The 25,684-nt window shown below is 35.8% G+C and overlaps 1 long non-coding RNA gene across 1 annotated transcript; it reads right to left on the bottom strand.

The window, feature by feature from the left end:
• Positions 1–7,761: 7,761 nt before the first annotated feature.
• Positions 7,762–9,976, bottom strand: LOC125268209. Its single transcript, XR_007184833.1, has 3 exons — positions 9,106–9,976; positions 8,311–8,482; positions 7,762–7,897 (listed from the first exon to the last, which is right to left on the bottom strand). It is a non-coding gene; the product is annotated as an uncharacterized LOC125268209 (long non-coding RNA).
• Positions 9,977–25,684: the final 15,708 nt, after the last annotated feature.

Here is a 25,684-nt window from a genome sequence, read left to right as displayed (position 1 = left end):
TTATTAAGCACTTAGTTTCAATGAATATTAATATATATAGATCATATGTAATATCTAAATAAGGAGTAAATATAATCTTTAAAAATTACTACATGTGACCTTGTATGTTTAAGTCTCTATCGCTATATATTATCAGCTATATAAACTTCACAACTTTCACTTGCACTGATAGAGAAAGATCATTTCTTTTTTTTTTTTTTTTTTGTCCTCTTTCACAGACAAGTATTTTCCATTAGTGTAAATGCATTTAAATTCTTCATTTTCAGCGAAAGATTTTTGAATCGCGCTGGCTCTCTCGCAAGAAGTGAATCACAGTTTATTTCTGTTGCAAGCATGTGATTGGCTGTTTGCCACTGATGTCACGGATTCATGTGCATGTGATCCACAAACTCAGGATCAAAGCCTGAGTTGACAGAAAAAGTTGATGATCAGCATCATGGTACCAACAAAGCCAGATTGGAGTGGTTTGGTTTTGTCAACTCGAAACTAATCCTATTACCCTGAGTTTGTTCATCTACCATCATGGTACAGGCCCCTGGTCTGTTTTGTCTCTTGTTATCTAGCCTGTGTTTGTATTTTATTGGTTTTTGCATGTGTTCTAGTTCTGTTTCCTGGGTTTGCATTTGTTTCCATGGTTTCTCTTTGATTTGATCATCATGTGCACCTGTTGTTCATTTCATTGATTAGTGTGCAAAACAGCAAAAAAAAAAAAAAAAAAAAAAAAAACCGTGCAGCTTAATATTTTGCGGATTAAAAAACAGCATTTTTTAGGTTACACTTTACTTCGACATTTACTAGACATTCTACTGTCTATAAGTAACTTTGCAACTATGTCAACTAACTCTCAGTGTATTAGTTGACTGTTAGGGTTCAGGGGCCTGTTTCATAAAACAAGTTTACCAAATAAGCTAGGCTTATTTCAGTTAGTCTGATTATTTTGAATCAAATCAACTGGCAACAAATCAGACTTACTGAAATAAACCTGGATTATTTGGTAAACTTGTTTTATGAAACAGGCCCCAGGTTAGTAGAATAAGTTGACATGTACTTGCAAAGTTAGTCAGCACAATGTCTGCTTGTGAACCATCAAAATAAAATGTTAGCAGATATTAAGCCTACAGTCTATTAATATTCTGATGACTGGTATTTGACATGTTGCAAAATTACTACACAACATCAGATCTATTAGATTGATTCTATGATTTTGTTTTTATTTCTAAAAAAACATTTAATGGCCAAGTGAAAATTTGCATTTTGCTTAGTGTAAATATTTATTGATAATTTTTGTTGTTGTTGTTTCATCAGAACATGGACTATACTTGCCAGACCTCGTCTATCCAACCGTAACCTCACTCTTGACGTGTCAGTCTTTATTCTCTTGCTCAGGTTCCTCTCTCTCTCTCTCTCTCTCTCTCTCCATCAGTCTTACAACAAACAGAAGCGGTGTCACTTAAATTCTGTCAAACACTTCTCTTTACACAGGCTCAATTTCTAATCCAGTTCTAACACACAAACACATACTCTCACACTCATCACAGATTAAGTCAGGAGGGTTAAATTCCCTTCAGTTTGTTTAGCCTAATGAGCATGTAGCAGTTTATCTGTGACTAATGAACCCCCTGCTGCTACAGGAGTTTCATCTCACTGATAAGACACATTTGACACCAGAATGAGCTGAAGGTACTTTTTTTTGTTTTATACACCTCCTTTCCAACTCCCAAGTCTCACATTTACAATCTTAAGTTTAAGATCTTACTTAGAAATGCATGTATCAACCATTAAATAAGTATGATTAGAGTTGCAATGGGTTTTTGCATAGTCGAGCTACTGTCTTCTTTTTGTCCATAAGATGTGATTTGTAGGGTTAAATGTGCATCACCTCAGAGCAAGCCCACAATGCAGAGGCAGTTTGATTAATTTGTTTTTATAGCTACTATCACATTATTTAGGTCTGTTAGTCCAGCTTTGTTCAAATCATACAATTTCTGACTAAATCGTTTTAAAAAGACTAATTATTGCTTTAGTCTGACTGATATAAAACTTTAAACATGCAGGTAAATGTACTTAAGGGGATGTTACTCTGTAAAGCCTGACTTATGAAAAAAAAGTCATAAAAAGATTATTTTTAACAGAACAGTTTAAATCAAAAAAAATATGTAGTTTTGTGTATAATTGCTGATATTTATATGACCAAGAAGTACAAAAAGTAAGAAATGAAGTAATGTAAAGCTTGTAATGTAAATCAATGAGATCGTACTGTGGGGGGCATAACATATAATGCAATGCAGTACAATGATTGAGAAATGTACAAAAATGTTCCTCTAAAAAATGAGGTATAGATAATCAAATAAACCTAAGTTGCTTCAGTCCAGTCAGTGTTCATCTTGAAATCTTGCTAACAATATAAAATTTATTCTTACATTTACTTTAGAAAAATCAGTAAAGATTTCACAGCAAAGACACATGAATCACGACCAAGGGGGACATTTTTAGAATTATATTAAAAGGCCTTTTACTTGGTAAAAAAGTATGAATCAGTAGAATGTGTACAACAGTTTTTTTTTTGTTAGTTTTTTTTTCCAGCAAAGTTTTGATCATGTTGATAATTTAGAGGCTTTAATCATTTCTGTGTCAAACACTAGGATTAATATTTATAGGATTAATCGGGATAATACAGCCATCAAATCACTGCTTTTCAATGTTTTTTCAAAAACATAGCTACCAATAAGCCAGTATGACTCAGTAAATTACACCCAATGCTCCAGTTTGTGTCTGTTGCCCTCATTTAAAACTAGCACGGTGAGCGTAATCACACTGTACAACTTCTATAAACAAACACACTTATTGCCATGACCTTAGCCTCAGTAACACCTGATGAAGACTACATAGTCTGAGCCGGAGGCTTAAGCATTGAGACAGCTGGGCATTAAATGCTGGCACACCCCGGCACACCTGTCTAACTGATAGCAGGCCTCTTGCGGACAGTTTGTGAGAACTGTGTTTTTTAGGAGAGAGGATATATACACATCAGGTCCTGTTTGCATGAAACAGTACAGGTGATAGGTATAGTTTCTCACCTGAGTGGCCTGTCATTGAATAGGGCACCAGAGAATTCAGAGATACGTCTATAGGGCCCGACACCTTTGTCAATGTTAGTGATACTCTTACAGGTGCGTGGACACACATATAGAAAAAGAGCGTGTTCATTTACACTTAATCAAGGCCCCAACATTCTCATGGTGAAGTTCTTTTTTCGTTCTTCGCTTAGGGGTAAAACTTGTAGGCTATCCAAGTTAAAGGGATAGTTCACCCAAAAATGAAAATTGGATGTTTATCTGCTTACCCCCAGCGCATCCAAGATGTAGGTGACTTCAGTAGAACACAAATGATGATTTTTTAACTCCAACCGTTGCCGTCTGTCAGTCGTATAATGCATGTCAATGGGAACTCTATCAATAAGATTAAAAAAAACTTGCATAGACAAATCCAAATTAAACCCTGCGGCTCGTGACGACACATTGATGTCCTAAGACACGAAACGATCTGTTTGTGCGAGAAACCGAACAGTATTTATATCATTTTTTACCTCTGAAACACCTACTATGTCCAACTGCATTCAGCATTCGCTTAGTGAAGGTCTGATCGCACTCTGACAACGGCAGCAATGTCTTCGCACTCATTGAAGTATAAGCGCGAGACAACACTTGTGGTGTTTTAGAGGTAAAAAAAAATATATACTGTTCGCACAAACCAATTGTTTCGTGTCTTAGGACATCAATGTGTTATCATGAGCCACAGGGTATAATGTGGATTTGTCTGTCGTGTTTTTTTGAGTCTTATTGATAGAGTTCCCATTGACACGCATTATTTGAATGACAGACGGCAACGGTTGGAAGTTAAAAATCATCATTTATGTTCTACTGAAGAAACAAAGTCACCTACATCTTGGATGCACTGGGGGTAAGCAGATAAACATCAAATTTTCATTTTTGGGTGAACTATCTCTTTAATGAGATTCTAAATAGTGTTCTGTTGCTCGTCCGTGGAGCCAACAACAGAACAATTAGCATGCTTTGCTTGAACGTTTGCCATGATCTTAGAATTGGTGCACCGCTTCCGTTTGCGAAAACAAAATGACGGTGCCTTGGTGTGTAAACATGCAGATTAAGGGGTGGTAATATTATAATAAGATCCCCTTCCTATGTCACAAGGGAGCGAAATCTGAGCGGGGCTTGTTTTTTCACATGCTTGCAGAGAAAGGCTTACCAAAACAAAGTTACTGGTTTGTACTTTTTCACATTTTCTTGGTTGGTAGATGCACCAGGGACCTAATTATAGCACTTAAACACGAAAAAAGTGATGTGTCCCTGTTTATGTCCCCTGATATGTCCCCTTTAAAAAAACTGTTTCAGAGTCTCTTTCAAGTCGAAATTACAAGCTTTAATTTCTACTCTAAAGCAGCTCTACAGTGTTGTTTTTATTCACGTCTGACCTCGATGGACTGAACAGAAGCAATTAACCGCAGAAGATTTTCCACATCAAAGAAGGTGGAGCCACATAATCGACACAGACCAATGGTAGTTCAAAGGTTTACCAGCCAAAGCAAACTTTTCCAGAATGTTTACTTATTTACTGGTAAGATGTTTTGAACTCCCAAAATATACTTGGCTTTGGCCTAATTTTGTAATTATGTCACAATAGTTCACTCTTCAGTTTTGCTTGAGGTATATCAAGGCCTTTAATCACTGATGAACGTGGATGGGTGGAGTAGAGAATGCTTTCAATCACCAAAAAGAAAGGGAAGATGTTCCTGCTGGTTATTGTTTGCTTGCAAGATTGACAGATGTATATCGCACCATATTGAGACTATGAGAGACTATGAGACCTAGAACACACATACACACACACAAGGTCACCAGCGCACCCTTTAACCCTTCACCAAGGTGTCAATCATTTCAAATCAGGCTAGTCTGGTTATGGGGCCTTCAGTCGACCCCCAGCTGAAAAACTCCACCCTCCATCTGCCCCCCAACAGAGTGTGATTGACAGCTTGACTATGAGGATTGATGGTGTATTGAGGGACCCCCTCCTTCCTGTAGTCTTACTTTGCCCTGTCAATGCACCAGGCGCTCGGTACATCAATGCTAAAGTAATTAGCCAGTAGTAGTCATATTTCTCAGTCTGGGAGTTCCCTGTGTCTGAATAACTGCCATAAATCATACTGAGTGACATTGACACAGAGAATAAAAGCCGGCCTGCCACAATCTCAGACAGTATAGTATGCCATTTAACCAGGGAAAAGGAATTGTGTAGTGCTCTCTCTTAACTCTCACCTGCCCTCAGTCCCTCTATCCTCACATTATAGTCTATTGTTCTTTCTTTTTGAAGTGATAGTTTCGTCAAAAAAATCATTTACTCCCCCTAGTGTCATTCTGAAACCCATATGTCTTTATTTCTTTCATGGTTTTTGATTTATAATGAAAGTGAACGAGGTTGTTAAGCTCTAAAATGACCAAAAAAAAACAAAAAAAAAAACACCATTAAAGATAGTCCATATGACTCATGTTTTATATCTTCTGAAGTTATATAGTTTGTGTGACAAAAAGAACAAAATTTGCAATTCGCTGAAACTCTTCTTGATGCATTCATTAAGGTTTTGGTCACATTTGTTCTCATGTGAAATCCAATCATTTCAATAGGAAACCACACAATCTGGAATTTCGCGCGAGTTTTCCACTGGAATTTTCCTAATGCAGATTTCGCAACATGTCAAGTTAAGTCAAGTCACCTTTATATAGCGGCTTTTACAATACAGATGTTTCAAAGCAGCTTTACAGTGATAACAGGAAAATAATGCAATAAAGTTTGTTTTGGATGTACAGCAGCTCTAGAAGAAAATAGTGTCATTGTCCAGCTTAAATGGTTAGTTCACCCAAAAATGAAATTTCTGTCATTAAATACTCACCCTCATGTCGTCCCAAACCCGAGAGAGAAAGGTATTAAAGACATCATTAAAATAGTCCATGTGACTACAGTGGTTCAACCTTAATGTTATATGAAGCGACAAAAATACTTTTTGTGCGCAAAAACAAAACAAAAATAACTACTTTATTTAACAATTTGAACTGTTGTCATATGTAGTTGACGTAGTGAATGCAGTGCAGGCTTCCGTGTTCTATGTCTGAACGCTGGCTTCATAACTTTAAGGTTGAAACACTGTAGTCACATGGACTATTTTAACAATGTCTATAAAACCTTTCTGGACCTCAAAAGGTGCAATGATGTTGCTGCCTATGTGTGTTTCAGATACCCTTGGATTTTATAAAAAATATCTTATTTTTTGTTCCGAAGATGAACGAAGGTCTACGGGTTTGGGACGACATGAGGGTGAGTGCTTAAAGACAGAAATTTCATTTTTTGGGTGAACTAACCCCAACTAACCCCTAACTTTAAGCAAGTTCAATGTTGATTCATTTCCATTGTAAAAATCATTAGTTATTAATTTAGTTAATTTATCTATATAGCAGCTCTGGAGAAAACAGTGTCCAGTCATCGTCCAATGTCATCATCCAGTTCTCATTCAATGGTGTCAATGCAGTCAGATCAGTAATATTGTTCAATATTAAGTGTCCCCGACTAAGCAAGCTAGAGGTGACAATTACCCCCTTTCCACCAGCACGAACCGGGTGCTAGTTCAGAGCTAGTGCTAGTGCCAGTTCGGAGTTGGTTCAACTGATAAGCCTTCTAAGAACCGGTTTGCCTTTCCACAGGCTAGAGAGCCAATACAGAGCCAGGTCTTACGTCACTGTATATGTCTCATATTTCACAGCAAAGCTAGCGCCACAGCGACAAACACAAATACACCAGGCTCGTTTGAGATGCATCGGCTTCTCGCATAGCGATCGGCGCATGACATCAAAGCTCCGTGAGAACGATCCAAAAGCACATGGAGTCGTATGCTCTACAAACGCTCCTCGCGGATCCCTGGCACCCGCCGAATCGGTCCGCGCTGCTCCGATGCATCTCGAACAAGCCTTCTATCAACAATCGCGATGTTTCACTACTGTTGATGCTCATGGCTTTGCGATCCTACATCGCCATCCAAACACGGCTCGCCGTAATTTGTATATAGACGGAGATTACAATGGAGCTGCTATTAGCTCGATTAGTTGCTATTGCAAAAATGGCGGTCACAAGATTCTTGTTGGTCACGGTAACCCCGCCCCCAGCCCCTGACGCAAGCACAATAGTATGTTCCTGCACAACCGGAGGCTGCAGTTTCAGGACCGCAGATCTAGGACCGCAGTTCTAGGACCCTAGTTTTTCGTGACAGCGCCACCTACCGTACTGGATGATATAGCGATGGCTGCAGTTTCAGAACCGCAGTTCTAGGGCCCTGTTGGTTTAGTTTGGTCATGTTTGTATATAGCATCAATATATTAATCTCAGTAGTATTTGTTTTTAAATGTGATTTTTGATTCAAAATGCAGCAGAGGTTAATTACTAAGTGTGCTTTGAGTCACAATTTTAAATTTGAACATGAATTTACACAAAATATAAAAGAAAATTGTATATCAATTTTAAAACAATTGTAAAAAATGGAGAACTTTAAAAGTCTTAGTCTCTTGAATTATACAGTATATTGATTAACCTCCTTAAAGTGAATTAGCTCATTATCAGGTAAGTTAAAGTTGGTATCAGCGTATGCAGTCACTAAAGTACAGCCAATATTTTAAAGGTTGAGAGGCAAGACAAGACACAAGAATGATTCAAGAATGTTTGTTTGTTTATTTATATATATATATATATATGATATGTCATTTTTGTGATAACAGCACCAAAGCGAACCCCTTTTCCATCAGTTGCTGCATGGATAGAATGGCTGTAGGCTTCAACTCTAGAGAAAGATAGAGCGAGAGAGAGAGAGAGAGAGAGAGAGAGAGAGAGAGATAAATAAGAAACATTTGTTTAACATATTCAACTGGAATATATATGATTTAACACTTATGCACTGTTGGAGTTTTAGAGAGAGAGCCAAACAGAATATTCATTTTACTGACATCAAATTAATGTAACCCACATCTGTGAATGGTATACCCTATAATGGTATAACAAGAGCATTGAATAGATCATATATTTCAATTTGTAAATTATGTATACCCAAAATTTGAATTAGGTGTTTGGTTTTCAAAAACAAAACAGAGAGCTTTGATTCACTGCTCAAATGGAACTGATCATAAAATACATTCAGCTTTTAATGCACATTTTAACTCCAATTGCATTTCCTGAGGGAATGTATGAAAACTTTACCTTCATGGATAACTGCATGATTGAAATGGCTCTCTAAATGGGTTCTGATCTTGCTCAACTTTGATGGGTGGAACAAAGCTGAACTACAGAACGGGCAGTGAAAGTCCTTGCAGCATGTGGTGCATCTCTTCAATTCGGGCAGGGATCTCCCTTTTTGGATTGTTATATGCATCTTGAAAAAGAGAGAGCCTACTTGTTAGAATATTTTAAGATCATGAAAATATCCCTAGTGCCTTTTTTAATTATCTGTCCTACAATGAGCCTAACCAAATCCATAAAATCACTTCATATTGGCCATGCAGAACATGACAATAACTAACTCATGATAACAATGGACTGTATGTGGAGTAGGCCTGCAGATTAGGCCAAACGTTATTCATCATTGCAAAACAATGCCAAAACAACAGGCTAAAACACAGTGCAACTAGGCAGTTTAATTATGAAAGATATTTTATACTTAAATATGGTAAAACAACGAATATTAAGCCACTATTCACACTAATACATTAAGCTGCAGGTAAATCTTACAAACCTTACATCAGCCATGCTCTTGTCATCTGATAAGTTTAATTAATGTGCTGGCTAGATTCACTTATAATACTTCGTCATTAAAACTCAACAAGGATTTATGAAATCATGGCCATGAATTAACATCGTAGTAATTAATAAAACTATCTCACAAATTCTTAATTTGGTGGGAATTAATTATTAATTCATAGTTAGAAGTTCTCAATATGTAAACTTCACACCGTTTAAACGTTATAAAATAAAACTTAATTAAATATCGGTACTCACTGTCTGATTGCTGTCCACGTTGTCCATCTTTAATTAGTGTTGATCCAGTACGGTAGGTGGCGCTGTCACGAAAAACTAGGGTCCTAGAACTGCGGTCCTGAAACTGCAGCCTCCGGTTGTGCAGGAATACCCTTCTCGACGCAATCGGTTCTTACTTCTAGCCCAGCAATGTTTTGGTGGTAATTACGAACCACTTTTCCTGGTTCGGAGCTAGTGCTTTGTGTGTCGAAAGACAAAGAACTGATTTGAAACTTGGCTCTGGCTCCGAACCAGCACTCAAACTGCCTTGGTGGAAAAGATGAAAGAATGGAGAGAAAAAAAACCTTGGGAGAAAAAACAGGCTCAGTTGGGGTGCCAATTCTCCTCTGGCCAACAAACGATCACTGTATGATTATATGATTCAGGTGGCATCACAGGTCAGAAGTCAGATTGGCATCAGAACATTCAAAATATTTAATCCAGTTCCATCTGGTTGAAGATTGGATTCACCACACCGGTATGAAGATGGGTTTTGTTGAGGATCTGTGCCACTGGCTGTTGAGTCGATGAGACCTTCACAGGGGATTGTCTAGTTGACAGAATTGCTGCTGACAATTCAAGGCTGCGATGTGGTCGTGTCTAGGCACAGGTCCTCCATCTGATCTGGATACGGCCCGGATATGGCTAACTACGGTAACCTCAGGATAAACAGAGAAACTAATATTAGAGTAGATGCAAATCTTCTTATGATATAACACGTACATCAGGTGTTGTGGGAAGTGTTCCCGATTCCGGCTGACCTAGTTTATGACGCCTAACAATCATTTAACTGATATGAAATATAGAAGATTAGAATATGTTATGTGTATGCCAGGTTAAAGAGATGTGTTTTTAGATTTAAACTGACAGTGTGTATCTGCTTCCTGAACAATGCTAGGAAGACTGTTCCAGATTTTAGGTGCTAAACAGACAAATCTACTGCCTGCGGTTGATTTTTTTTAGATATGTTTTTAAGATGGAAGAATGCAGTTTTACGGATGCAAGAAATGTGGCTTTCAAATGAATTAAGTAGTAGGAAATTACTAGTCATCCAATTTTTTTTACATCAGCTATGCATCCCAATAATTTTGTGAATTGGTAAGTTTGGGCCACAAAGAAATATCGAGCTGAGTCAAGTCAAGTCAAGTCAACTTTATTTATATAGCGCTTTTTACAATGCAGATTGTATCAAAGCAGCTTTACATTGATAACTGGTACATAGTTTTCTTCAAGAATAGCTCTTCAAGAATAGTGTCAATGCAGGCAGATCAAAGCACTGTTGAATAAATGTCAAGAATACTGTTGAATATCAAATGTCAAGTCAAATGTCAAGTGTCCCCAACTAAGCAAGCCAAAGGCGACAGCGGCAAGGAACCCAAACTCCAACAGGTGACATCAGGTGGCAAACAAGTGGCAAATAGGTGTTAAAATGGAGAAAAAAAAACCTTGGGAGAAACCAGGCTTAGTCTGGGGGCCAGTTCTCCTCTGGCGAACAGTGCTTTGTTACGAATCAGGTTGCTGTCATAAATCTGATAGGATCGCAACATTCAAAGTATTTATTTCAGTTCCATCCAGTTGAGGATCGTATTCATCACGCCGGTATGGACGGTTTGTTGAGGAACTGTGCTACTGGCTGTCGTGTCGATGAGGCCTTCACAGTGGATGATAGTCGACTCGATCTCTGCTGATACTTCAGGGCTGCGTTGTGGTCATGTCCAATTGAGGATCGTATTCATCACGCCGGTATGGTCGGTTTGTTGAGGAACTGTGGCACTGGCTGTCGTATCATTGTAACAGGAAAAACTAACGGCATGCTTCCTAATGATGTCTCCCAAGGGTACCGTGTACAGGGTGAAAAGCAACAGTCCTAGTACTGAGCCTTGCAGTACTCCATATTGAACTTGTGATCGGTATGATATCTCTACAAACTGATAACGGTCAAATAAGTATGATTTGAGCCATACCAATGCAAAACCACTCTGAATGATTAGTTCATGAATTGGACTGATCTGGTCCTGGAGTTCTGATTCAATGAAAAACTTCATATGGCATCAGAAGACTGTTATTTTTATTGTGCTTTTGATCCTTTGATCCTTAAAGTTTGAATGGTTTCATTTAAATTGGAAGGAAAAGAGAGACCAGTATATTATTCAAATTATATTATTAAAATGTTCCTCTTGTGTTCCACAAAGTAAATAAAGTCATACTGGTTTGGAACATCATGACAGTCAGTAAATGATGACAGAATTTTAATTTTGGGTTGAACTAATCCTTTAAGCGAAAAGGTTGAAGAGAAGTGTAAGAGTGAGAGGAATGTGTTGAATAGATGCATGTGACCCCCTGCTGGGCATTTCTCTTTTAAATGTATTTCTTATAGTAATTGTTTTGTAGGTTTTTAAATAGCTTTTGAGCTTCTTTCTGAATAGAGTGACGAAGTCAGCAGGGTTTTTTGGGAGCCTGACCTGTCTGCAGCACTAAGGGTTTGGTAGCTAAGCAGAGAACCGGGAATCTCATGCATTGACAGACAAGGAGTGGAGTCTTCCTTTCAGAATAGCATTCACTCAGCACAGAGAAACTTAAGTCAGCCATTAGAACAGCTTTAGTCTAAACCAAAGCTGGCAGTTTACTTACATACATTCATGTTTGTAATATTATATTATATAGACTTACATTCAAAAGTTTAGGGTCAGAAAGATAACATATATATATATATATATATATATATATATATATATATTAAAGAAACTAATACTTTTATTTTCCATTAATGCATTACATTGAACAAAAGTGACAGTAAAGACATTACATTACATTGTTACAAAAATATATATCATTTAAATACATGCTGTTCTTTTGAATTCATCGAAGAAAAGAAAAATATATCAGTTTCCACAAAACTTGTTTCTTGAGCATCAAATCAGCATATTAGAATGATTTCTGAAGGATCATGTGACACTGAAGACTTAAGTTTTTTGAGGAACTTCTTCTGTGACATCAGAATGTAAAACATTGTTTGGTTCTAATTGGAACCAAAGTTGATCAGTCCATGAATCAGAGAAACTAAATGACTCTCTTCCCTGTATTCATTCTCTGTCCCACAAATGTGAATATAATGGATCGGTCAAAGGATTTTGTAGGGCATCCCGAATGTGGCTGATGGATTAGCTCCATGTGGAAGGGCCCTTCATCCTCAGAAACGGGATGCTGATCTACCTTCGATTGACTCTAATTCCATAGAAGCACATTCATTCAGTTTCTGTCTCTGTAACAGGGGGCCACATGTGTGTAATGTGAGTTTGAATGTGAAAGGACAGCAGATAAATCCAGTTAGCTGTGATTAGATTACACTAGGCTAGAATGAATGGGATCAGTTGGAGAGGTGACAGAGAAAGGTGGGGGGGTAAAACCACACAGAACCCCTTTAACTCAATCCATTAGAGTACAACGACATATTCATTAAGTCAGGCCAGCCCAGGACTGTGGTTTAAAATGAGCTGCGGTCCTCCCTCCCACTGCTTTTCCCTTAAAAACTTCCTTCCTTTTCTCTTTCATATTGATGGTCATGGAGAGGGCTTAAAGGTGACCGAGGTGGGGGTTTCATGTGTTTGTACCTAGTTTCTTCCTGACTTTCACAAACTACAAACTAGAGTTTTCTCTCTCTTTAAAACAGCTTGAGTTTTTTTTCCCATGAGTTAAAAAAACATACAATGATGAAACAAATGTTTGTGCACAGCCAATCTATAAACATCTCGACTAAACTTGTCTGTTGGTGATTCACAAGGGTAAATCTGTTGTAATAGTCTGATGTCATGTTAAAAAGAACATCTCAGGTGTGTTCAATTCAGTAGAGACTTAAGATTTTCTATCAAAACACTAAAAGAAATCCTGTATAATTGCTTCTGTTAAAGCTCAAAAGATTCTTCAGGTATTTCCACACATGCAATTAATACAATTACCAAGTTGAATAAATACAGAAGGCATTTATACTTCTTAACTTATTCTACAATTTTACTTAAGCTGTGTCTTTCAAATGATTAGTAGGGTTAGACTGAATTGAGTTCTTTATTGCAGTCCAGCCCTGTCATTCACCACAGGAAACTCCTGTCAGTGGGGAGGCGGGATGTTGAGTGATTGGCGCTTTGGCCATCCAGACAACATCCTCTGGTCGGAGGAAGAACATTAAAATGTCTGGGTCAAAATAACCTGCCTCTCTAATGTCCTCTTTAACCTTTACCCTCTTAATTTGAGAGAAAAACATAACTTTCTATGATTTTCTCTTGAAAAATTATCTCCAGACATACATGGTCAAGCCTTTTCTTTCTCTCAAACTGGGGCTACATACAGTACAGTCCAAAAGTTTGGAACCACTAAGATTTTAATGTTTTTAAAAGAAGTTTCGTCTGCTCACCAAGGCTACATTTATTTAATTAAAATACAGTAAAAAACAGTAATATTGTGAAATATTATTTCAATTTAAAATAACTGTTTTCTATTTGAATATATTTCACAAAGTAATTTATTCCTGTGATGGCAAAGCTGAATTTTCAGCATCATTACTCCAGTCTTCAGTGTCACATGATCCTTCAGAAATCATTCTAATATGCTGATCTGCTGCTCAAGAAACATTTAATGTGTACAACTGTACAAAATATTTGTGTACAATATTTTTTTTCAGGATTATTTGATGAATAGAAAGTTCAAAAGAACAGTGTTTATCGGAAATCTAATCTTTTGTAACATTATAAATGTCTTTACTGCCACTTTTGATTGATTTAATGCATCCTTGCTGAATAAAAGTATTAATTTCTTTAATTTCTTTTCAAAAAAATAAAAATAAAAATTCTTACTGACCCCAAACTTTTGAACGGTAGTGTATAATGCTACAGAAGCTTTGTATTTCAGATAAATGCTGTTCTTTTGAACTTTCTATTCATCAAGGAATCCTGAAAAAAAAAGTACACAACTGTTTTCAACATTGAAAATAATCTTAAATGTTTATTGAGCAGCAGATCAGCATATTAGAATGATTTCTGAAGGATCATGTGACACTGAAGACTGGAGTAACGATGCTGAAAATTCAGCTTTCCATCACAGGAATAAATTACTTTGTCAAATATATTTAAATAGTACACAGTTATTTTAAATTGTAATAATATTTCACAATATTACTGTTTTTTACTGTATTTTTAATTAAATAAATGTAGCCTTGGTGAGCAGACGAAACTTCTTTTAAAAACATTAAAAATCTTAGTGGTTCCAAACTTTTGGACTGTACTGTATATATACACTTTTATATATATATATATATATATACAGTTGCAAGAAAAAGTATGTGAACCACTTGCAGAATCTTTGAAAATGTGAAAAATCTTTAACAAAATAAGAGAGATCATACAAAATGCATGTTATTTTTTATTTAATACTGTCCTGAGTAAGATATTTTACATAAAAGATGTTTACATATAATCTATAAGACAAAAAAAAAAAAATAGCTGAATTTATTAAAATTGACCTAGTTCTAAAGTCTGTGAACCATTTATATCTTTTGTTAAAATTTTTCACATTTTCAAAGATTCTGCAAGTTGTTCACATACTGTTTCTTGCAACTGTGTGTATGTATATATATATATATATATATATATATATATATATATATATATATATATATATATATATAGTCAAGAACTCATTTGACATTTCTGTGCTGTAAAGTTTATATGATTTCAGCTTTGTGCCAACATGTGCTGCATGTTTGGATTTAACCTTCAATAAATCTATCTGTACAAAGACAGACAGAAAGAGAGAGAGAGAGAGAGAGAGAGAGAGAGAGAGAGAGAGAGAGAGAGAGAGGTGCATAGGTAAAGTAGGCTGGCGTGAAGGGGGGTTGGACAGACATCAAATTCACACCCGTCAGAAGCACATTCCAGACAGTGTGTGTCTGTGCAGAGGCTTGTGTGATATATTCTTGGGTACCTCCTACTGTAGCTAAGGTTGAACGTTCAGACAGCTGGAACATTAGACATTCCGACAATGTATTTCCTCTTATATATGATAAATGTATGTGTATGTGTGTTTCCCATTTTCAAGTCAAGCTATGATATGTGATCTGCTTAGCAGTATAAATCAAATCCTTTCTTTCTGACAGACACACGCATACTAAAATAGTGGTGCTCAACTGGAGGGTCACAGGTCTGTTTTATATGCAGATAATAAAATGCAACTAATTATATAATTGTGCATAATTATGCATAATTAAAGAAATGGCCGTATCTTTTGTTGTTGACATAAAAGTCTGTCCAATCCAATTAAACTCTAACATGTGTTATTCCTGCTAACATGGACAGGTTGTATCACATGCCTTCATCCTCAAAAACCACAAACAGAACACTGAATACAACCCTGAAGCAGAACCAGGTGACATCCTCTTATCTAACACACGCATGCACAACCTGAAACTGTTGTTGTTTATTCCGATTGCCTTTTTAACCCCTTAGGCCTGAAGACACAGTAGGAGCAGGTGAGTTGAGGGAGAGCAGATAGCTTTAATGGATTCAGGCTTTTTGACTGAAACACCTTTTGAAAGCAAGCTTTAAAAAAAAAACATTTGAGGTCCTTTTAAAGTCTTTGTCCTCTTCTTTCCTCTCCTCTATCCCTCTGTCTGTCTTTCCTTTTTGTACTGAGGTGCATTTGACCTCTTAATCACTGCCTGAGGTGAGCTCCACATGGCTAATGGATCTTTCCCTCTCGCTTACACACACACATATAGATTGTTGGTGTCTAAGAGTGTAAACAGGGTGCCTCTTCAAATTGCCATTGTAGAGTGTGAGAAGAGAGGGAGATCCTATCCTGAATCACAGAGCCCATGTCATTACGACCTCGGCAAAAGAGACGTGTCTTCCTGATTTTAAAACCTCTATGAACTCCTTTAAAATGGATGCAGATATATTAAATATAAGTGCTGTCAAGTCGATTAATCACGATTAATCGCATCCAAAGTTTTGTAAATTTGTATACACACACACACACTTTTATGTTAGATGTGATTAATCTTGATTAATCAATCTGACAGCACTATTATCAACCCTCTACAATGCGAGTAAATCAGATTCATATGCGACCAAATTTCACTAGAGGCGACTAAAAATGTCTTTCAATGGCTAGTAAATTGTACAATTTCAGTCACCTATAAAGTCAGAGGTAAAAAATAAGTTTAGCACAAATATAATTTCATTGCCTGCTTTACATACCGTCCACTTGGCTGAGAGCGCCCTCATGTCACACACGCACACTCAACGTGAGAGAAAGAGAGAGCACATGTAGGGCTCGTTGACAGAACTGTCACTGTCCCGATCGAACCAGTCCTGCGTCGTCATGAAAGTTTATCATTTGCACGTGTTTTAAGCCTTGCCAATTTAAACATTCAAGCACAAGAAGACGCAAAAGGTAACTTGCATGCACTGTGTGAGAAGTTTTGTAAAAGCCTTAATTTAATTTAACGAACATAAACAGAAGCTTAACCGAACGTGAATGACGCACGAGAACAAACCTCTTCCGGAATCTCAAACGTGCTGCGTAACCAATAAGGTTCATTCTCGTGTGTTACGCAGCACATTTGAGCTTCCAGAAGAGGTTTGTTTTTGTGCGTCATTCACGTTCAGTTGAGCTTCTGTTTATGTTCACTGATCGAGGTTTATATGTGAGTAAAAGCCTAAAATAAATTATTCATATAATGTGATTGAGTCTCTTCAGAAAATTTAGACTGAACCGCTCGATTCATACACTGTAAACTCAAATAAGTTGGCAAAACTCAAAAAAATTAAGGCGATCAGTTGCCTCAAAATTTTAAGTAAGCAGAACTGGCAGATTTTTATTTTGTACTCATACATTTTAATTGTTCTTAACTTGAAATGTTTGAGTACACTAATTCATACATTTAACTTAAAATTATCATGTAACCTCAATGTGAACATTAGTGTAAACATAGCTAGCTATAACAAGTTAATTCAGAAAAGGCTAACTTGCTAATTTGCTAACATGTTAACAATAGCACGGTATAGCACTTGCATTTAACTACTTGCTCTCGAACCAAGCCGCATGCACTGTAAAACCCAATAAGTTCAGAATACTCAAAACATTTGAGAAAACGTATTACTTCAAAACATTTAATTAAACTAACTCATTTTTTTTTTTAAAGTTGGTAGAACTTAAAATTTTTGTGACAAGTGGGGCGCGGCTGAGAGCCATGCAGATATATTAAATATAATGCTGTCAAGTCGATTAATCACGATTAATCGCATCCAAAGTTTTGTAAATTTGTATACACACACACACTTTTATGTTAGATGTGATTAATCATGATTAATCAATCTGACAGCACTATTATCAACCCTCTACAATGCGAGTAAATCAGATTCATATGCGACCAAATTTCACTAGAGGCGACTAAAAATGTCTTTCAATGGCTAGTAAATTGTACAATTTCAGTCACCTATAAAGTCAGAGGTAAAAAATAAGTTTAGCACAAATATAATTTCATTGCCTGCTTTACATACCGTCCACTTGGCTGAGAGCGCCCTCATGTCACACACGCACACTCAACGTGTGAAGCAGATCAAGGCCAGTGTGGTGCACAGGTGTCTCTCGCTAACAATCCCGTCACCAGCATCCCTTGCCCAACTAATTTACATAAACATCACATTCAGATGGTTAAATGTTACATAGCAAATAACACATGCTATTATAACTATCAGAGAGACTGTCATTACATACTTGCATATATGTAATCAAACAACATATGTGGTCTTAAATGTTTTGCAGCTCATCCTCAACCTAACCACAGGCTCTAATCTTCACCACAGTGGTACAAAACTAACATAACAGAACCCCCCTGAATCCCAAATAACACAACATTAAACATTAACTTATATCTCCATGTGTTAATCTTGTGCAAAAACACACAAAATAACACTTAATTTCAACAGTTATATTATTAGTTATATTATTATATGGTCTGACGCAAAGCATGCTGGGAATTAGAAATCTGCTGCAGCTCAACTCAATCATATTAAGTTCAGCTTACTACAATGAAATTTTGAGTTCATGCAACTTTTTTCTATTAAGTACAATGAACTTTCATTATTATTTGAGTGAAACAAACTCATTTAATTTAATTAATTTCACTGTTCAGTTTTACAGTGTGTAATACTTGTCACCATGATGTTAACTCTCCAAAAACCCACATTAACAAACTCTTCTAAATTAGTATTACAAAACAATAATCTTGCACAAAAAAACATTATATAATACTTAATTTTAGCATTTACTCTCCCTTTCGAGTGTCATGGGCAAAGCATTCTGGAAAATTTTGTCCTACTCAAAGCGATTAATTATTTTGAGCGTTAGGGTTTACAGTGTATGGATTATAGTTTTCCGATCTCTTTCATGAACTTTTTGAAGCGTCAAAGACCAAGTTGCAAAGGCAGTCTATGGAAGGGACAGACATCTCTCAGATTTCATCAAAAAGAACTTCATTTGTGTTCCGAAAGATGAACGAAGGTCTTACGGCTTTGGAATGACATGAGAGTGAGTAATTGATGACAGAATTTTAAGTGATCCATAGCACCATTCAAATATTTTTTGTCTGTAAAATTGACCTGATATCCCAAGCAACCAATGTCCTACATAACTGAGCTAGTTTTGATTCTCTGGAACTTTGCTTTCTCTTGTTTACATAATAATTTAGTCAAATCCATATTTCATCTTCATTTATTTGATTCATTTGGTAACGAACCTAATAAGCAGGATTATGTACACTCAGCTGGTCATTATCGTAAAAGGAACAATTTCAGAGTATACAAGATATGATCACCAAGTCTAGGTTTATTTTACTATTTTGAATCATTTAACTTTCAACTATTCAATATTCTAGAAAACAAGATGAATCGCGATATTGTGTTTTTGCCATGTCACTATAGCGGCGAGAGGAAGTGTAGGCCTCAGGGGTCAGCTTGTGAGGTCACGGGACAACACCCAGAACAGAACCTGATACCCGCTCAGCGTCACACCCCTCTGACAGATAAGGAAGTCAGTCGGGTGGTCAGAAGTTGTTACAAATCTAAAAACCTCCATCGTGGCCTCAGGGGCTCAGTGCATTTCCCTCATTTCACACTCGCACATGTACACATAAAGTGTGATATATAAAATCTGGGATTCAAAATCTAATTTAAACTAGAAAAATATAAAAGTTTTAGAATTAAGAAACATTTAAAACATGATAACATTAAATAAATACATTTCAAATTCTGCACTATTTCTTTCAGATGAAAATGATCATCAGTTTTTACACAAACTTATGAGTTAAAGGTATAGTTCACCCAAAAATGAAAATTCTGTCATCATTTACTCATCCTCAAGTTGTTCCAAACCTGTATGAATTTCTTTATTCTGCTGAACACAAAAGAAGATACTTTGAAGAATATAGGTTACAAAACATTAGATGGACCACATTGACTTCCATAGTATGGAGGAAAAATACTGTGGAAGTCAATGGGGCCCGACAACTGTTTGGTTACTGACATTCTTCAAAATATCTTCTTTTGTGTTCAGCAAAAGAAAGAAATTGATACAGTTTTGGAACAGCTTGAGAGTGAGTAAATGATGACAGAATTTTCATTTTTGCGTGAACTTTCCCTTTAATGTAGCTTGAGTGCTGCTGTCATTAAAGCAAAAGAGGGACGAACCAAATACTAAATACTAACCTAATAATAATAATACAAAGACATCTGGAAATTCGTGCTAATTTCTCAGTTCAGCTTTCACTTAAATTATGATGATTATTGATGTTGAATTACTGCTATTAAATTGATTTTATATATATATATATATATATATATATATATATATATATATATATTATATATATATATATATATATATAAAAAACAGAAAATAAAATTATAGCACAATTTTTTTAGACCTTTGAACCCCACAATATATCTAACCAAGTCCTCTTGTTATACCTCCTCTCTCTCTCTTTCTCACACACACACACACAGTGATGACAGACAGTGTCTGAGAGGAGGGAAAACCCCTTAAGAATCAAAGCAGGACATTCAGGAGACGAGTATGCATCTATGTGTGTGAGAGACACAAGGGTGGTTGGGGACTACCTTGATGAAATAGCTGCAAGTCTTTTCCACCTCTCTTTATTTTTTTCAGTGCTCTTTATCTTTCATTATTAGTCCTTTTTATAGTCCTTATAATTCTCTCACTGCATTTCTCTTCAGTTATCATACTCCTTTATTAGTGTCTGATGGATCCTGTGTGCACTGAGGGGTGTCTCTGTGTCCAACAGGAAGGGTTTTTTGTACCGTTGACAGATGAGGCTGTACCTCTGATCATCGGCCGAGACACTTTCTCTCCCCCTGACCCTTCCACTGAGTCCAGAAGCTGCGGCCTGGAGCTGATGATTGAGCAGCATTAGAGAGCGAGGGATAAGGTGACCACTTAAAACGCAGTTTTGTGTCTCTGTGTTGGTGAGAATTTGTGTGTGCGCTTCTAGATTCCACAGAAACACTATATGGTTTTCCCCTAAGATTCCACATCAATGGAGTAGTACGTTTGAACAGTTTAGCTTGAACTCTATATGTGCTTTGTGTGTGTGTTTCTGACCTCGCTTTACTTTTGGGATCAATTTCAGAAAAATATCCCAAGAAACTAGCAAAACTGAGGGATGTCCTCCAAAGAGAAAATGGTAGGCATTAATTAAGTCTGTATTCAAAAAGGATTTAAAGAATTAAAATGGTAATGAGATGGATGTAGTGAAAGATCTTTTCTTAAAGTAAAGCGGATTACTGAAAATGAAAAAAAAAAGGTAACACTATTTTAGTGTCATTGTTACACGTTACATGTAGTTACTGTAGTAATAACTATAAATTATGCATAATTACATGCAATTAACCCTAAATCAAACCCTCATCCTTACCCTAACCCTACAGTAAGTACATGTAGTTAATTACTATTACTCAGTTCTTAAACGTATAATTACACTGTAACACGAACACCTTAAAAAAAATTCTAACCAAAAATATATATGGAAGGGACTTGGTTGTCATTGGTTGTTGTTTGGATGGAGGAAGATCTGAATGTGTGCTTGCTGTCAATGGTAAAAAAGGATGGGTTTTTAGCGTACTAAGTGATGGAAGAAGTCCGTCGGTTCACTAGAAGATCGAGATGACATTTAGATTAAGAATTATGGTCATATGCATGGATGAAACATTCACAATAAGATCTACATTGCATTTAAATGGTTAGTTCACCAAAAAATAAAAATCATCCTCATGTTGCTCTAAACACATAAGACTTTCATTCATCTTCGGAACACAAATAAAGGTCTTTTTGAATAAATCGGAGAGCTTTTTTGTCCCTTAATAGACAGCTACATAACTACGACTTTAATGCTTCAAAAAGTTCACAAAGAGATTGTAAAACTAATCCATATGAATTTAATGGTTTAGTCCAAATTTTCTAAAGAGACTCGATCGCTTTATATGATGAACAGATTGAATTTAGGCTTTTATTCACATATAAACATTCATCAACTCACACATCAGTTGTGGTAAATAGAAGTTCAAGCATGTTTGCCTGACGTGCGAGAACCAATGGTTTATTCTCATGTGTTATGCAGCACGTTTGAGCTTCCGCTGGAGGTTTGTTCTCGTGTGTCAAGCAGTTTCAGTTGAGCTTGTTTATGTTTGCTGATCAACTCTGTTCAACACATAAAGTGATCATTTGGAATAAACTGCTTAATTCCTATGGATTAGTTTTACGATCTCTTTATGAACTTTTTGAAGCATCAAAGTGGTAGTTATGTAGCTAACAATGGGGAGTACAGAAAGCTCTCAGATTTAATCAAAAAGATCTTCATTTGTGTTCTGTAGATGAGCGAAAGTCTTACTTGTTTGATACGACATGAAGGTGAGTAAATGACAGAATTTTCATTTTTGGGTGAATTAACCCTATAAATAGATGGGGTGAATTTTCATTCATGCCAACTTTAAGATAGTCTGTAAAGTTAAATGTTCCTGGAAAAACTTTCCATCATGAACATGGGGGTTGTGGGATGTTGCCAGGATTGCCAGCCTTGTTACACTGTTGCTAGGTGAGTGGTTGCTACTGGAAAAAGAGCCCCTGAATCTGAAAAATATTTTGGGGTCTTTTCTTTCATGTAAATCTATGGGATTTTTTGTTGTTGTTGTTTTTAGTTTTACCATCTGTCAGGTGAAAATGTTCCTTAGAATCTAGAAATTGTCACTATTACACAAAAGTAACAGTCACATAATTTGACATTTTATCTATGCACAATATAAGATTTTAGCAAGGTAATGGGGGTGTAAACGTCTGGAAAGCAGATGAAGAGCATGTCTGAACAGAAAAAAAGGGACATTTTCAGCACATCACCTAAACAGCAACAGTAAAATGATCCTCTAAATGTGTGTCATTACACGGAGTTGATCAAAGATCAGCATTCTTATTAAAGGCATCGAAACACGTGTCTGTAGCTAGGGGGCGAAATCAACAAAATGATATTATTGCCTGTGTCAACATCAACAGTTTCATGTTTCACATTAATTATGGCATGGTAAAATTCCATTCTGTTTTATCTGGTGTTGTGATGTGGTTTTAATTACATGTTTGATGATGTCATCCTTTGAGTTCTGACAGGTGATGGGGAAGAAACATTATGGAAATATTTACATATACTGTAGCAATTTAGAAAGGTTGATATGTATGAAAAAATATCAAATTATTAAACTGAACATAAAAACAAGATAAAAGTATGTATTATAACTGAGTATAAGTACAATTGTGTTAAAAAATTCTGTAAAATTAATATAAAAATGGCAAAGGGTTCTTTTAGCCTCATGTTGTCTTTGACACATCTAGAGTGACAATGTTGTATTTTCACAACTTTTATTGTTTCTGTACTTATCTTAACATGCACAGAATATCTGTGTAATTTAAACGGTAAATAGTAGTGATGCTTGCATCTTGACTGGACATTTAAATCTATGCATTTAGGAGAAACCTTACTGACATTTTATAATATAATGCCTCCAAAGTTGACATTTGTTTGTGTGTATGGCAGACATATGTGAGAGAAGACCTGGCCATGAGTGTGTGACTATGTGGCAAGCCTCTGCATGTCTTTAACTTGACTTTGAGCTTTAGTTGGTATTCTGAGTCTCTGTTGTTAAAATTAATAACGGGATTTGTTCAACCACCCGAGACAGGGAATGTCTTCTCCTTCTCCTGCCCTTTTTCACTCTGACCTTTAGTTTTACAAAGTTTAATTATCAGAAATTATTCAAGAAAGAAATATGAAAACTAGCCATCTTCAGCATTGGCCTGTTTTAAACATGGAGCATTTTGAAAACAACAAAAGCAGCTCTGAGAGGGTATGTGAAATCACTGTGACCAGAGGGAAATAAATCTTTTTTACACAGAATTACTAAACTTTATGCACCGATATATCGGCCAATAATCGGTATCAGACGATAAAATCTCATTTTCACAGTGTCAGCTATCGGTTTAAAAACAGCCGATAGTCAGGGCAGACATATCCTGTCAATCAAAAGAGTGTAGGAAAATGCTCTAAATTTGTGCTTTGTGTAAAGAAAATGCTAAGAAACCAGTTTGATGTTCAATATTAATAGTAATTATGAATTAATAACAATCAGAAAGTTAAGAAATATTAATTTAATCTTCAGAATTTAGTTAATGTGTGTTAATATTAATTTGAGTAATGTGTTTGTTTATAACTGATACCAGTGATGAAATGGAGAGAACAAAGTTTCCAAATATAATTAAAAATATAACGATTAATTATTAATTATAATGAAATTATGAATTTAAAAGAAGGTATAAAAGGCAGAACCCCCAAACTATCGGTATCTACATCGGCAGATAATCGGCTATCGGTATCTGTGGAGAAATTTAAGATCGGTGCATCTCTACTAAACTTTTCTTTTTTTATTATTATTATTACTACTCTAAATTAGTTATAGCCTATATAATTAGGCTACATAAAAATGCTTTTTTTTTTTTTATAGGCTAATAATAATGGTAGCCTAAATGTTGAATGTAAGACTTTTGCATTCTTCATTTATTGTTTTTGTCTGTGTTGTTGACAGTTAATCTTTTTTTTTTTTTTTTTTTTTTTTTTTTTCCGTAATTTATTGAAATTAAAACAATTATTATTTTCGACCAGTATACTAACTGGGTGGTTATTGTATTAATGGGACTTTAACAATAACATAGTAGCTTTGCTTTTAGCTAAGCGATGTCTTCCCCTGCCGTTGATACCAAAGCATGAGCGAATGAATATAGGCCTAATGGCATAATTTTAAAACTCCAATAGGCTAATAGAAATTATTTGTAAGAATTATTGTACACCGGCCGAAAAAATAAACCGCATCTTGATAATTATCTTAAAAAGTTTAGGTCACATTGCGATAAATAGGCTATTCGCTCTCGAACAGAATTCGCCTTTGCGTGAACAGGTGACTAGATCGCTGACGTCTACATCAACAAATGTCATTATTTAACACTTTTTTTGGTAACACTTTACAATAAGGTTCATTAGTTAAACATTAGTTAATGTATTAACTAACATGAGCAATAGGCTACATTTGTTACTGTATTTACTATCTTCGTTAACGTTAGTTAATGAAAATATTGTTCATTGTTCAGTTAGTTCACAGTGCTTTAAATAATGTTAACAAGATTTTAATAATGTATTAGTAAATGTTGAAATTAACATGAACAAAGATAAATAAATGCTGTATAAGTGCAGTTCATAATGCAGTTAACTAATGTTAACTAATTAATCTTTTTGTAAAGTGTTACCCATTTTTTTTTTTTTAAATATGGCTAGATTTAGACATCACAAATATGTTACAAAAATATTAGTTTTTGTTTCAAATGTTGTTAAGATAGTTAACTGTTCTCGGGGCGCCAAAATACAATCTAAAAAGTTGCGCAAGACGAACTGTAAACGATGCGTTCAGAAAATAGGCTACTGATATTGATATACTGATATACTGATGTTCTTTTGGCGCTCTGGAAGTAACTGAATAATCCACAAACGGGTTAAATTCTCTAATTTGTTAGCCTACTCTTAATGGACTAGGACTATTTATTTCATTTTTTGCATTTCTTAATCATGTCTTTATCCGTTTTACGTTATAATCATATTATTTTTGATCATTTTTTCCAATATAAAATAATTCGAATCAGGCCTACATTTTTTTTTACACAAAATTTTAGTTAAAAAAAAAATATTTTTATATATAAACAATACAATGCTTGCCTAACATGCCATGCATTGCATTTGCATGTTGACAAGTGGATCGAATGGAATCTCAATGAGGAAATAGGTAACCAATCAGTAAAACCCCTACAATCTCTCTCTCTCTCTCTCTCTCTCTCTCTCTCTCTCTCTCTCTCTCTCTCTCTCTCTCTCTCTCTCTTTCTTTCTACGATCGCAAACGTTTCCCATGCT

This window comes from Megalobrama amblycephala, linkage group LG5 (genome assembly GCF_018812025.1).
Source record: "Megalobrama amblycephala isolate DHTTF-2021 linkage group LG5, ASM1881202v1, whole genome shotgun sequence".
Classification (NCBI taxonomy): domain Eukaryota; kingdom Metazoa; phylum Chordata; class Actinopteri; order Cypriniformes; family Xenocyprididae; genus Megalobrama; species Megalobrama amblycephala.
Note: the sequence above shows the minus strand (reverse complement) of the source record. Positions and strands in the feature narration are given on the sequence as shown.